This window comes from Labeo rohita, chromosome 6 (genome assembly GCF_022985175.1).
Source record: "Labeo rohita strain BAU-BD-2019 chromosome 6, IGBB_LRoh.1.0, whole genome shotgun sequence".
Lineage (NCBI taxonomy): Eukaryota > Metazoa > Chordata > Actinopteri > Cypriniformes > Cyprinidae > Labeo > Labeo rohita.
This window is the reverse complement of record NC_066874.1, coordinates 19918801-19934741: the sequence shown is the minus strand read 5'-3', so window position 1 is coordinate 19934741 and position 15941 is coordinate 19918801. Positions and strand designations below refer to the sequence as shown.

General features: G+C 35.9%; 1 protein-coding gene across 1 annotated transcript in view; it reads left to right on the top strand.

Moving 5' to 3' along the window:
* Positions 1-15941, top strand: part of raver2 (ribonucleoprotein, PTB-binding 2) — an 89218-nt gene that overhangs the window by 42658 nt on the left and 30619 nt on the right. The window lies entirely within an intron of this gene.

Sequence of the window (15941 nt, the reverse complement as noted above, 5' to 3'; positions counted from 1 at the left end):
TGTGTTATTTCCTCTCTACAAAACACTTTTCATTTAAACCAAAAAGTTCTATTTGGGTCTCATCTGTCCACAAGATATTTCTCCAAAAACTCTCTGGCTTGTCCACAGTATCAAACTTCAGACGGAGAGGAGTGGCTTTCTCTTTGCAACTCTGCCATGCACACCATGGTCAGTGATCTCCTGATGATGGACTCATGAACATTAACATTAGCCAATGTGAGAAAGGCCTTTAGTTACTTAGAAGTTACTCTGGGTTCCTTTGGAACCTTCCGGTTACACTTACTGCTTGTAGAGTGATCTTTATTGGTCGACCACTCTTGGGGAGGGTAACAGTGGTCTTGAATTCCTCCATTTGTACACAATGGATTGGATTTGTGAAGTCCAAACTCTTTAGAGATGTTTTTATAACCTTCTCAAGCCTAATGAGCAACAACAATTTTTTGTCTGAGGTCCTCAGAGATCTTCTTAGTTCATGCCATGATTCACTTCCACAAACATGATCAGACTTTGATAGATCCCTGTGAGCTGCCACTCACATATGATATATGTAATATTGGATCGTTTTCCAGAACAAAATAAAGACAAAGTATATACAGTTGAAATCATAAGTTTACATACACCTTGCAGATTCTGCAAAATGTTAATTATTTTACCAAAATAAGAGGGATCATACAGAATGCATGTCATTTTTTATTTAGTACTTACCTGAAAAAGATATTTCATATAAAAGATGTTTACATATTGTCCACAAGAGAAAGTAACAGTTGAATTTATAAAATAACCCTATAAATTACAAAAATCTTTCAGGTCCCACAGATTTGGTTTTTCAGCCTTTTTGTATATTTGAACCCTTTTCAAGAATGACTGTGTGATTTTTGAGATCCACCCTTTCACACCGAGGACAACTGAGGGACTCAAATGCAACTATTACAGAAGGTTCAAACGCTCACTGATGCTTGAGATGGAAAAACGATTGTATTAAGAGCCAGGGGTGTAAACTTTTGAACAGAATCAAGATGTGTACATTTTTCTTATTTTGCCTAAATATTAAGTTTCATTTAGTACTGCCCTTCAGAAGCTGCAGAAGATACATGTTTCCCAGAAAAAAATTAAGTTAGATTTACCCTGTATTTTCAAATACAAAAAGTTATTAACCCCCCGGCACTTAATGCATTGGGTTTCCTTCTGGAGCATCAGTGACCATTTGAACAAACAAGGGACTCGTGAGCAACCATCACCAAACAAAAACAAAAAAATAGCTATGGATCATTCAGGTAACAACACAGTATTAAAAATGAAGCATATGTAAACTTTTGAACGGGGTCATTTTTTATACATTTTTAAAATGTAAACGTATTTTATGTGAAATATCTTATACAGGTCAGTACTAAATAAAAAACATGCATTTTGTATGATCCCTCTTATTTTGGTAAAATAATTAACATTTTGCAGATTCTGCAAGGTGTATGTAAACTTTTGACGTCAGCTGTATTTTTGTCAGCTGTATTTGTTTGATTGAATTCTCTGTCAACTTTCAGGACTTGTGTGAAAATCTGATGGTCTTTTGGGTCATATTTATGCAGAAATGTAAAACATTTCTGACAAAAGTCAGATTAGCTTGTTCATAGATATTCATAGTGATGACCAGGTCATGACTCTCCACACAAGATGCAGAAGTGTATTTCTCAAAACCACTATGGTGTGATATGAAATGACAAAACTCCTCAGTTTAGTTGACAGGAAATGTCAGCTCCATTAGATGTGTTTGAAAGTGTCTTTTTTCATTCTTTCTCACATCTCACCTCCCACTTTATCACTCATTCATCTCGCAGCCCCCCCTCCCCTCTGTCAGCTCTCTTCCTTTTGCCTTTCTTTTTGAGAAAGACAGCAGCAGTTATGTTATTAGATGACTCAGCGCATGCATGATGGGCATATTCTGACCCTGGCACAAATGATGGACTCACATACACACAAAGACTGACAGCTGGACGCGCACACGACGCATCCAGATATATTTAGGTGGATGTGATTAATCGCAGGTGGAGAGTTTTGATATTGTTATTGCTGCTTTCCGTTTTCTTTTATCCATTCCTCCCCTTCCTCTCTCTTTGTATGCTCTCTGTTTGTCTCTGTGTTTTCCTTTCGACTGATATGAAGGTCAGCTCATCTGCTGACCCGTGATCTGACATCCTCGGTAGATTTTGAAGGCTGTCATAACACACCCACAAACAAACATGTCATTTTTAAGACAACCTCCTTCTTAAAGATGGAATCTGAAGACGTACACAGGATACTTTTAAAATAAGTAATTATGGATGTTTTATGTCTAGAAAAATTTTCATATTGATTGCAATGATTAAGTGGTGTGATTTTTAATGCTGCTGCATTATTAATGACCAAATGTAGGTCATTTGAAAAATTTATACATCCATTTAGATGTTTGGATTGACATGCTTTTAAATTTACCCCTTTATTGTTGTGCTGTACATGCATTTATGCACTGCTTTTAGTTTTATTATATCACTTTGGGTTAGTGCTTGCATGTTGAGTGCATGTACAGTATATATCTGTAATTTTCTAGATTTGTGATTTATTTCTAGGTTTTGATGTTTCTCCTAGGTATATAAAGATGATTTACAGCATGAAAATTCTGTCTACTTTAGTAATTTTAGTACTTAAACTTATTTCAGTTCAGTTTGATTTTCAAGTTTCTAGGTGTTTAATCTAATAATTTATTTTATTTAAGTTGTTTTATTGAATAAAAACGGTTTTGTTTTAGTTTTGGATAACAATAACAACACTGGTTTATTATTCCAATGCAAGAAAAAAAAAACAGCAGATCGGCTGGATCACTTTTCATTTTTGACATCTGCCTACGAAAGAGAAGAAAAGGCATAGAACTATATTTACATGTTTTCAAACACCCATGATGACATTTGCTATGGAGTTTAACAACACTAAATGCATGATTACAGAGACTGGAAAACTGTTTTCGGAAATCTTCTTAGCGAAACAGTCTGTTTGTGAGCATCACCAAGGCATTTTATGCAAATCTTAATGTTTGGTCAGCTTTATTTGCAGATATTAGTAAAAATGTAGTCAAAAAATTGTCATAAGAAGTCGACCATGTCAGATAAAATGTATTCACTTTTTTTTTTTTTTTTTTTTTTGTGCAAACAGGTGTTTAGGTAGGCATCGCTATTGTTATTGCTCATGCTTGTCATTATCCTTTCATGTAAAGTTTTGCACATTTGATCTGTTGTAAATAAAGAATAACTCAAAACATGTACACTGTCCTCCAAAAGTTTGGAAACGCCCTACAAAAGTGGGGTTTTGGACAATATTGGCATGAATCCTTTTTAATTTGTGATAATTTTGCACTGATAAGGGACAACACAAACTACAAAAACATATTTTATTACATATCCAGTTATATACATAGAAAAAACAAATTTTTGATTAATCAAAATATCCACCATTAGCAGCTATTACAGCTCTGCATAATCTGGGCCTAAATTCATTGTATTCTAAATTTAACTGGCAATCAGTTGTTGAAGCTATTAAGGTGTGCTGACCCAAAAATCTTTTAAAAACCATTATTACCATTATTATGTAATCAAAATGAAAATTATTATTGCCGGTCTTCAGTGATAATGTCAAGTTACTTTAATGTATTTTCACCAAAAAATGATAAGGATTTATGTTGATATCGTCGAAAACCACACTTTGCCAGGGGTGTTTCCAAACTTTTGGAGGGCAGGAACCAGAATATCGTACAGACTTGGTGGTGACTTAGGACCAGGGTTGAAAATTAAAGAGGCCTTGTGGCAAAACTGCCACCAAAATGAACAAAAATTTCATCATAAATTCAAGACAAAAGGACAAAAAATGCCCTACACAATTAAACAATATATTACGGCTGTCGTGATTTAAAATTAAATGTGAAATGTGGAATTGCATGTACACTGTAAAAAACAATTTGTTGAGTCAACTTAAAATGATTTGTTACCCGGCTACCTTTAATATTTGAAGTTCAGTCAGCTCAAAAAGTTTAGTTAAGTTGTACTAAGTGACAACTTATTTGAGTTGATTCAAATTAAAATGTTAAGGCAGCTGGGTAACAAGCCCAGCTTTAAGTTTAACAAACCAAATTTTTTTGTTTAGTCAACTCATATCTAAGTTGTCACTTAGTACAACTTAACATTTCAAGTTGATTAAACTTATTTGAGTTGACTGAACTTAAAAATTTAAGGCAGCAGGGTAACAAATTATTTTTAGTTGACTTAACATAGTTTTTTTTTTTTTGTTTGTTTTTTTTACAGTGTAGATTCGCTCACACTGCATCAGATTGCTTTTACACGCTATCATGTGCAGCGGTGAGCCTTATAACCAATCAAATGCATTTCTGTTGATCTTAGGAATGCAGTGGCCAATTAGAGGTGCTTAGATTAGTCAGCGCTGAAAACGCTGGAGCTGTGTTAATTATGCACGCTTGTAAATTCCCTTATCATAAACAACACAGTGAGAATACAGTGTAAATAAAAGATTAATTTCATAGCTTCACTGATAGCTTCAGTGAGTTTTTGCATAACTTGTGCTAGACTAGACTAACATCATGGACCGTCATGTTTGTCTGTGAATGTGATGTGCCCAAAATGCACACAAAACAAACATTTTATATCACTTTCTATATCGGAATTAATAAGTATAATTACAATATAAAGAGCAATAATTTGCAATAATGATTTTTGTCATTATATTGCAGCTCCTGTTTCTTACATGTAGCTATAATTTAGATAAAATTTTAAACAGTCTATTATAACAGTTTAAAGTATAGCTTAACCCTTTAACTGTCACTCCCATTTTTGAACACAAACATAAAAATGCACTATCCAGACTTACATTTTTCATGAATGAAAATATTTTGTAATGTGATTTTAATGTACATTTTCCGTGGTAATGCAATGTCTAATTTTAAAATGCCTTTGAACTGATATATAATTTCTTATGATTTCTAAAACGTGATAGGGAAAAAAGCAATGAAGAAAGTCTTTTGTGACAAAGGTCAGAAATCATGTTATGATGTAGATTTTTTTAAGTTGCACTCTTGACATATATCAATCTATTACTTTTCCTACATAATTTGTAACACAAAAATATGGTAAATATCTATTTAGGAGTCCTAGACCTTTCCAACAATGTATAGTATGTCATGATTAGATTAGGATTTATTTGTAATATGGTGAAGTAAACTTAGGTGTCCCACAGAGGGGACAGTGACAGTTAAAGGGGTTAAAGTAACTGGGTAAATTTAGGTTTTTGACATTAAAGATATAGTATTGTGATTTATAATAATAAGATGATTATAAAAATTGCCCTCACAAATGTAAAAAATGCATCTGGAAATCAATTAAGGGCCAAATATTGCCCCTTAATGAAAAGCTTAACTTCTGACCTTGCTTGGGACTCTGTGCAGAGGCCCCTGGGAGCCATATCTAAGAACTAAAATATCTTCTCAAGGTGGACTCGTGCGATTTGGGGCAGTTTAAAAAGATCCCTAGAGATGGTTTTGTACGGACAAACAGCTAAATTTTTTATTTTCATCTTTTCTTCTGCTTCTTCAAAAAACGTCTTGTTACTTGATCTTATACCAAGTTACATAAGGCTGAATTTTTTTGTACTTCACCACTGCCTTGACATTATTCTTTCATTCATACAAGCCTAGCGCCCCCTCTTTTTCTCCGAATCCCACTGGGTTCTTTCTATTGCTCTCAAAGGTCAGCCATTTAAAAGAGGAAATAGAACATGTCCGAGCCAGAGAGAACACGCCATGCAGACGTCCAGCTACAATATTTGCTTTTGATAGCATACTTTATGGTTTGCTATACTGTTTGTGTGTTTAAATGGAGGTGGTTGCTGTATTGATTTCTCTGGCCTGAGGTCAGTAATAGCCAGCGGTTGAACATCTCAGTGGGTGTATTCTCAGCCATCAGACATCACGCCTACAGACCGTTGTTGGCAAAATGACAAACACTTCAGGAATTTCGAAGTCGTTATCTGATTGGTTGAATTCTACAGGATTTCCAGGAGACGTTCTTTAATGTTTTATAAACAGTCTAGTTGCATGTTGGTCTGTTATTTCAGAAACATTGACTTAATTTTCCCATCCCTAAACATGATGCTAAACAAATCAAACTGTGATTGGCTGTCTGTCAGACAGCTTGTTGGCCAATGAAGGTTGCAATGGAGTCCAGACCTTCTGTCATCAGTCTGTGCGAGACTACAGTGGGTGTGACTATACTCGTACTGTACATGCAGACACCTGACCACTTTCTTGTCTAGTAAAGTGTTTGTACATACAATGCCTAACAAAGGAAACTCATGGAGCATCATTATTATGTTAGATTTGTATCAAGTGCCCTGCAGGATATAGACTTATGACAGAATCAGTTTGGGCCAAGAGAGAGAGAATAGTTTACCATTTGCGCAGCTCAGCAGGTTTACTGAGCTCCAATTTGTCATACAGAAGCCTGTCATCATATACATACACACAAATCTACTTCTTTGATTTTGCTTGTCTGTGTGTGTGGTGTCTTTGGCTGTGATAAGAGCCTTGGGTGGTGACAGTTTCCTTTTTTCTATGCCTCTAAATATCTGTTTTTCATATTCCATCTCTCTTTTCACTGGGTTTTTTTGAAACAAGAGATGTAACAAGATCATCTGGGGATGTTTGTGTGTGTGTGTTTATGTGCAAATTTAAAAGTCTGTATAGGTGGGCGTTTTAAAAGCAGGAGGATGAAGCAGAGGAAGCCCATAAAAAAGAAAAATCACAAATGTCTTTTTAATATGAGATTTTTCCAAAACTCTTTTACCTAGACAGAAATGGGACTGAATGGAGAGCAATTGGAGACCTTTTTCTTATGTTTCCTGCTCCTTAGATTTGTCTAAATTTCACATATGTACATTATCATTCAAAAGTTAGAACTTAAAAAAAAAAAAAAAAAAATATTCCGGAAGGATGCATTAAATTAAATAAAAAAGGCAGAATATAAATGACAAATAATGTTACAAATTATTTTTTTTTTTAATAAATGCTGTTCTTTTTATTTATTTATTTGTCAAGAAAATATTATGCAAATCAGCTGTTTTCAGCATTGATAATTGTAAAAAATGTTTCTTGAGCACCAAATCAGCATATTAAAATGATTTATGAAGGATCATGTGACACTAGAGACTGGATTAATGACTGCTAAAAATTCAGCTTTGCTATCACAGGAATAAATTGCATTTTAAAAATATTAAAATACATTTCAGAAACATTAAAAAAAACATTAAAAAAAATCTCACTCTGTGTATCTCATTTGGGTTCTCAGCGGTGTCACAAACTATGCTCAGATTTGTCAAAATTCAGAGGTTTCAGTACTCAAGGGATGTGCAGTGTACTTGTTATTGGCTTATATCAGGGATTTTTAAAGGGGTCGTCGGATGTCCATTTTCCACAAGTTGATATGATTCTTTAGGGTCTTAATGAAAAGTCTCTAATATACTTTGGTTAAAAATTCTCAATGGTTTTGTAAAACAACACCCTTTTTTACCTTGTCAAAATGAGCTCTGCAAAAATCATCTCATTCTAAGGGGTTGTTCCTTTAAATGCAAATGATGTCTGCTCACCCCGCCCCTCTCTTCTATCTGTGGAGTGACGATCTTGTTTACTTTAGCCGCATTTAGCCGCTAAACTTCCTAACTACCACGTTATAAGGAAAGGCGATCGCAAAGATTCATAAAAAACGCTTATACACACTTCTGCTGTAAGTGAAGCTGGATCATGAATGATTCGCGCGAACATAGACGGATATATGTAGATCGGGAGGCGCATTCCATTCACAAACACACAAAATCTACTGCATCTTCAGCGGCTCAGATGTCGGGAGTAAATGACAACCACTATGTTCATTATTACATGTAACAACACAACACCTCAATCGCTCAATCGGAGATATTCTTGTCTAACTTACATCCCTGCTTCGGCATCAAAACAAGGAAAGTTACTGGACTGTGACATGTGACAGCTGGTCTAAGGTAAGAGCTCATGTCAATCAACTATCGTGGGAGCGGCCTCTGTTGGTGTGACACCACACCGACAGGCATCTGAGAATGGCTCGATTTGAAAAAGGGGATATTATTTTTACAGATTAATTAAAAACCACTGCATGGATTTTTATCATTATAGCATACATTTGTACATACACTGCCAACATACATTAATGTTCAAATAACATGAAAAAGTGAACTGAGCATCCGATGACCCCTTTAAAAAGTATTGCATCGGCCAGTAATAGAAAATCATGGGTTTAAATGTATAGTGCTTGATTACAAAAAAAAAAACTCTTTAAACGCACTAGTTATCAAAGAGTGCTTTCCTGTAAGAGAGGAAATCATCTGTTATTGGTTGTCATATCTGTGAACTCAATCAAATTCTTCCAAGAACAAATTATTTGCATCAGCGCACATTAATTTTATAGCTCTGTTCTTACTATATGGCAATAATTGTCTCATTTGCTTCCTTTATTTTATTCTCCTAAATTTATTTGGGCATCAAGAACAATAAAACACAGAGAAACTGAATTTGGTGGGATGGAACCACCTGCTACACAAGCAATTACACACTCATTCAACTGTAGGAGCCGCTTTAATAAGTTAATTTACATTTTCATAAATAACCCTGGAAGTTTGGTATCAAAAACATCCACAGGATTTGTTCTTTCATATTTGACTGTTTTAATCATATTCACACGTTCATCCTTGATGTTTTCTGCTCTTTTCATCTAGGAATTTTAGATGAAATATCTGAGCTGACATTTAAATGAAACATAACTGATAACTCCAAAAAAGTGCTGAGCTATAGAAGATCAGTACATGGTTCCTCTGGGAAGATACTGTAGATTATGGGAATGGTGTGCATTCACTGTAATGTTCAAATGGACACACACACAAATGTGTGACACTCTTCCAAATGACGAATGCTTTTCCTTCTCTATATTTAGACTTTTACATACAGTGTCCTGACTGCATTATAACTGGCACAGATAAGCCCGGGTTCCTCCGAGACATACCGCACCACTTATTACTGCCAAGGACGTACGCCGTGTGTGTGTGACAGTGTGAAAGAAATATCCAGGCCACACTAGTACACATTACAGATTCATCGTTTCCTACATTCTTAGCACCATGTATGTATTCGTGTCTATGCATATGTACATGTATAAGGTCCCGCTTTGAATCTGACTGTGTTTCCCTTTTCTGTGTGTCATCCTTTATATCACTCCTCTGTCTGTCCTCTAATCAGCCCGTCTTCATCTCACATTCTCTCAACATCCTGTCTCTTCTTCGGCGCTCCTTATTTTCCATCTTCTTCGCTGTCACTAGGACATTATCCGTTCATTCATTCACTCACTCTCCAGAGCTCCTCTCATTTTCTCTTTCCTCTATCTGTGTTCCCTCAGGAGCCTCATTTCCAACAGAGTAACTGCCAATAGCTGATCAGTTTCTTCCACCCCCTCACTTTATAGACTCCCTCGATTCAACCTTTATCCTTTCTTTTTCATCGGTCTCTTTCTTTTTTCTCTCAGGCTGTATGAAAGCTGTGCATCAGTGTTTACTTCACTATTCAGGAGATGTGAACTGTATTTGATGGGGAAAAAAAACAGGCGGCACAACATATACAATATATTGACATTAAACAAGTTACAACAATGTTTAATTGATACTATTCTACTTGGTAACTGCACAGATTAAAAAAAAAATGAACAGCACAAAATGTGAACAAATTGCTTGATTAGTGCTATTCTTTGTAATGAATCAGTCAGAGTTGGTGAATCAGTCTGAATCGAGAAGGAAACTGAGGAACACAAAATAGGTAATAGAACAAGTTTACACTATGTTTAATTGATTTGACCTTGCTAAAGGTAAAAGAAAATGCACAGAACATAACCAAATCTCCTAATTAGTGCATTTCTTGTAATGAATCAGTCTTTGAATCACTTAAAATCAAGCAAAGAGCCATCTTTTTGAATCATGGACTGAATCAGTTGAGAAAGAAATGCACTGTGGCACAAAACATGCATCATATTTACATTAAAAAAGTTGATAATGATCTCGCTAACCTCACAAATAAAATAAATTAACAGCACAAAATATTTAACATATTGACATTAAACAACGTTCGATTGATTTCTATTTGTTAACTGCACAGATTGAAAAAAGGAACAGCACAAAATGTGAGCAAATCGCTTGATTAGTGCTATTTGTAGTGAATCAGTAAAAGTTGGTAAATCAGTCTGAATCAAGCACAGGAGCCATAATTCTGATTCATGGACTAAACCAATCAAGAAAGAGACTGAGCAGCACGAAATATGTAACAGAACAAATTTACACTGTTTAATTGAGTTGAGCTTGCTAATGGTAAAAAAAAAATGCACAAAACATAACCAAATCTCTTAATTAGTGCATTTTTCGTAATGAATCAGTCTTTGAATCACTTAAAATCAAGCAAAGAGCCATCTTTTTGAATCATGGACTGAATCAGCTGAGAAAGAGATGAGCTGTGGCACAAAACATACATTATATTTACATTTAACAAGTTAATAATGTTCTTACTAACCTCACAGATAAAAGAAATTAACAGCACAAAATGTGAATAAATCACTTGATTAGTGTGATTCTTTGTAATGATTCAAAGTTTGTGAATCAGTCTGAATTAAGCACAGCAGTCATTGTTCTAATGAAACGATTTTGAAGGAGATTGAGCAGCACAAAATATATAATATATTGACATTAAACAACGTTTAATTTATTTGTACTTGTTAACTGCACAGACCGAAAAAAATTAACAGCACAAAACGTGAACAAATTGCTTGATTAGTGCTATTCTTTTTGATTAGTGCTATTCTGAATCAAGCACAGGAGTCATAATTCTGATTCATGGACTAAACCGATGAAGAAAAAGACTGAGCAACACAAAATATATAATAGAACAAGTTTACACTATGTTCAATTGTTTTGACCTTGCTAAAGGTAAAAAAAAAAAAATCCCCAAAACATAACCAAATCTCTTAATTAGTGCATTTTTTGTAATAAATTAGTCTTTGAATCACTTAAAATCAAGCAAAGAGCCATCTCTCTGAATCATGGACTGAATCAACTAAAAAAGAAATGCACTGTGCGTGCAAAATGTACATCATATTTACATTAAACAAGTCAATAGTGTTCTCACTAACCTCATAGATAAAAGAAATTAACAGCACAAAATGTGAACAAATCACTTGATTAGTGTGATTCTTTGTATCAGTCTGAAATAAGCATAGCAGTTATCGTTCTAACGAAACGATTATTAAAGAGATTGAGCAGCACAAAATATAGAATATATTGACATTAAAAGTTATTACAGTGTTCTCTTAAACTGTTCTTACTAATTCACAAATGAACAGTAAAATCTTTGTTATGAATCAGTCTGTAAATCAGTCTAAATTAGGCACAGGAGACATCGTTCTGAATCATGGACTGAGCTAACTGAATTTGAGGTCAGTGTTTAACATGATCCAGAGTTTCTGAGAGCAATGGAAGATATGTAGCTTTAAGCCGAACATGATGAAGGAGTGGATAGAGGAGGCAGTTCATTCCACTGATAAGTCCCTGGCAGTTGGTGGAGATGTTTTGATGAGGCGCCGCTGGACTCCCTTGAGGCCAGTTCAACAAAATGACGCACATAGATGAAAGACAACACCTCACAACACATCTGGAGATTGTGTGTTTGTGTGTGTTCACTCAAGCTCACCTTGTAAATGTTCTTGATTCCCTGTGTGGTTCCTCACAAGGACTGTGAGATTCAAAAACACTGCCTGGTAATTGTGCTGGGATTTTGAGAGTCTTTAGCATATTTGCAAGTAAGCTTGTGTGCATCTGCAAGGTCTTTTATGTTGAATCACTTTAGTGTTAAATACGCTTGTTTTGAGTTGATTTAACCTGTGTCTTGGGTATGGTGGTCCCACCTAATGCAATATGTTCATACATCTTTAAGCGTGGCTTAAGTGACCATGGTACTTTTTGGGGGGCAGTGCATGTTAGAGATGCTCTATGTGTAAAAGATTATTCTGTTTCATCTTTAACATATTCATATTTTTTTTTTCAAAACTAAAACCCAAAGCCAGATTTCTCAACACCCCATCTAGAGTCATGGAAAGAACTCTAAACAAGGAACTAACTTGCCTGCTGGAACACAGCACATTCTCCCACAGACAGAGTCTAGTTTTAGATCAGGACACGGCTGGATTAATGAAAGCATGAAATGACGTCATCTCTGTTCCTGACGTGCAGCCACTGTAGTAATGCACAGCGTTTCTCACTGACTCAGCAAAGATGATATGCTGTGATAAACTGCTTGGTTTACACGTTTATGAAAACAAGTTTTTGCATAGTAATTACTTTTTTCTTAACCTGTAAATGGCTTCTCTTTATATTAACTTTGTATTACTATATTTGTATGCCAAAGAGTAGTAACTTGAAGGCATAGCTCACCCAAAAAATGAAAATTCTGTCATTAATTACTCACCCTCATCTTATTCCAAACCTGTAAGATCTTTGTTCGTCTTCTTCACAAATTAAGATATTTTTGATGAAATCCCAGAGATTTCTAACCCTGCATAGACAGCAGCGCAACTGACACCAGTGTTGTCAAGTCTGCGGTTTTCCCGTGGAATTGGGCTACTTTAACACTGTTGCCGCGGGTTGTTTTTCATGTCCGGTGAATGAAGCGTTCACAATAATGTGATATTTAACAGCTGGAATGCTCATTTTACCAGGGGAATCCCACCAAAAAACATGTATTTTACCCCTGGAATGCGATTTTTACAGGGGGACCCCCCTCGAATTGCAATTGGGCTACTTTTGGGCTAGTTTTGAATAGGGGTGGGAATCTTTCGGTACCTCACAATTAGATTCAAATCAGTTCTTGGGGTCACAATTCGATTCGATTCACGATTTTCCGATTTTTAATCACGATTCACGATTTTTCATACATTTTTTTTTTTTTTTTTGTGCACACTGAACATCAAATGCACCAATATTTTAATACAAAAACACACCAGTCTATAGTATGGGTAGTCCTGATTCAAGAAATCAGTGTTTCCTATTAACTATTAACTTACTAATCAATTTAAAATATTTTACACTTTCCATAAGGGATGTGTCCGAATGCAATCACACCGTGTTCAGGAAAGAAATTACGGCCCAATCCCAATTCTATTTTCTACCCCTTTGCCTACCCCTCGCCCCTTCCCCTTGCCCCTTGAAACAAAGTGGGAAGGGGAAGGGTTAAAAATGTTCCCCTAAGAAATGGGACACCACTACTACACTGTCATACGTCATCATACGTTGATACAGTGACAGTTTCGCCGTTTTCTCCAACATTACACAACTAATTAAACTCGATCTGTACATTCTTAACTTTAATGCAGAATTTAGATATTAGCCGTCGATCACTCCCTGTCACTGACACTGCGCTCCGCTGAAACTCGGAACCGGCCGTTTTTTCTTTCTCAACCAACCTCTGTTCCGGATTTGTAAACTACATTGAAATTAGGGGTGTGTGATACGACGATTTTTGATTGTGGACAAATAAGATGTCATTCTGTTAGACGCAATTCTGGTGCCTCCGTCTCAGTGTACTGTACAACGCGGCATACATTCACATCAAATGATAACTCAGCTTCAGAGTTTCACTCAGGCAGGGGCGTAATTTCCACTAGGGACACACTTTTCAAAATCCCCCACTTTCAAATTGTTTTGTTAAATTAATGTCTTGTATTGTAGAATTCACGCTCAGCACCGCCGAGAGCGCGCATTCAAAAGCAATTTTAATACCCTACGTTTAGAGAGCGACTCCCCAATGTGCGCAAATTAGGCTACATAACATATCTGGGCTGTAGGCTATAGCTTGTGTAGTTGTATTTTATACAACCTTAATATTCATTTGGTGCTCTTAAATTTTTTGAAGTTGAAGTTGGGAGCACCAGTGCTACTAAGTAAAAAAGTTAATTTCGAGCCCTGTAGATAAAACATATATTTTCTAATATCGTGCAATCAGTGCTATCCGCTAGCAAACTTTAGCGATTTTTTTGCAAACGTTTCTTTACAGAACATCACCGTAAACACAAACACAAGACTGAAGGTAATATACATATAATGAAAAATTATCATAAAAATCCTTATTAATGGCAAAAATTACTTACATTTATGGGTCTGCTTGCTCGAGTGAGCAGCCATGTTGGAAATTTCTCTTAGCCCTTCGTTTGAAGTGAGGTCCCGAAAAATCTTCGTTTGGAGGGCTATCTAGCCCTTCCCCTTCCCCCTACCCCTCCAACCAAAAGAGAATTGAGACACCCCTACCCCTACACGTGAACGCGCCAAACGGAGGGGTAGGGGAAAGTGTAGGGGTAAGGGGTAGAATTGGGATTGGGCCTACATGTACTATGACACCCCTAAATACGAGATGGGAGGAAAACTATATATTTCAATGCTTTCAGTTATATCATTGGGTAATTATACTGTACACAAATTACAGGCATCAGGGAGATGTTATTTATATGTGGGGCATTGAAACCGCTTTTGAATGCACGTTTGTGTTTTACTTTCACCTTCAAGATTCGTGATCACACGGAGCAACAATAGGCCTACTTACCACATATTTTTCTAGATTAGATGTTTGTCAGTGGTGCTCAGGATCTGCAAATCATGTGCCAGCATCCTATCAGTCATCTCTTCTTACTCTGTTCATGTGGTAAGTGAAATATATATTATGTACTATAATGTAACATGCTACTGCTAGTGCGGCTAACCATTTCCCTTTAGTGGCTCCGTAGAACACGTTGTTTGTTTTCCATCCCTTTCTGAATACTTCCCATAATAACAAAAGATCAATAATTAATATAATATTTTTCCAAACGCTTGCCCTCGCTGAAAATGGGGCAGGAAGTATTTGTTTTTCCTCCTCAATTACTGTTGCTGTTTTGTTCTAACAACATCATGCTATGATTATTATTATATTAAGTAGAAAATTGATTTTTGAAATTCGTGAATCGATGCGAATCCGAGAAAACTGAATTGCGATTCAAATGTGAATCGATTTTTCCCCCACCCTAGTTTTGAATAGCAATTAAGTGAGTTTAGATGTAAAAACCTGGCAACATTGACTGACACGTTCAAGGCCCAAAAAGGTAGTACGGAGATCGTTAAAACAATCCATCGAACTGACACGGAAGAGAAGAAATTGTTAAATAAAGTCTGTATTTTTTTTCCTTGTGCACAAAAAGTATTGTCATAGCTTCTTAAGTGGTTGAACCACTGTTTTTACTACCTTTCTGGGCCTTGAACATGGTAGTTGCGTTGCTGTCTATGCAGGGTCAGAAAGCTCTGGGATTTTATCAAAAATATCATAATTTGTGTTTTGAAGATGAACGAAGGTCTTACGGGTTTGGAATGACATGAGAGTGAATAATTAATGACGGAATTTTCATTTCGGGATGAGCTATCCTGAAAAATAATTCTAATTATTGTTGTTGTTCTAGTTGTAAAAACATTTGAAACATTTTGAAATAGGGGTCTCAGATGTTTGGACCCCACAGTATCAATAAACAGAAATGTTTGCCACAAGGAAAAATACTTAAACTTAATAATTAAACCTCAATTTCTCTTCTAATATCAAAGTAGTGCTTAGTATGCAGTGGGAGTTGTATTTCTCATGTCAGACTGCCACGATCATTAACCACATCCTTTAGCTGCGGGCAACTCACAAATCAACACCAGAAGACACAGATCAGTGGGTTCCTTAAGGCTCTGCACAACCCAGCGGAGCTCATATCTACAGATAATTTTGCTTCCATTATTTA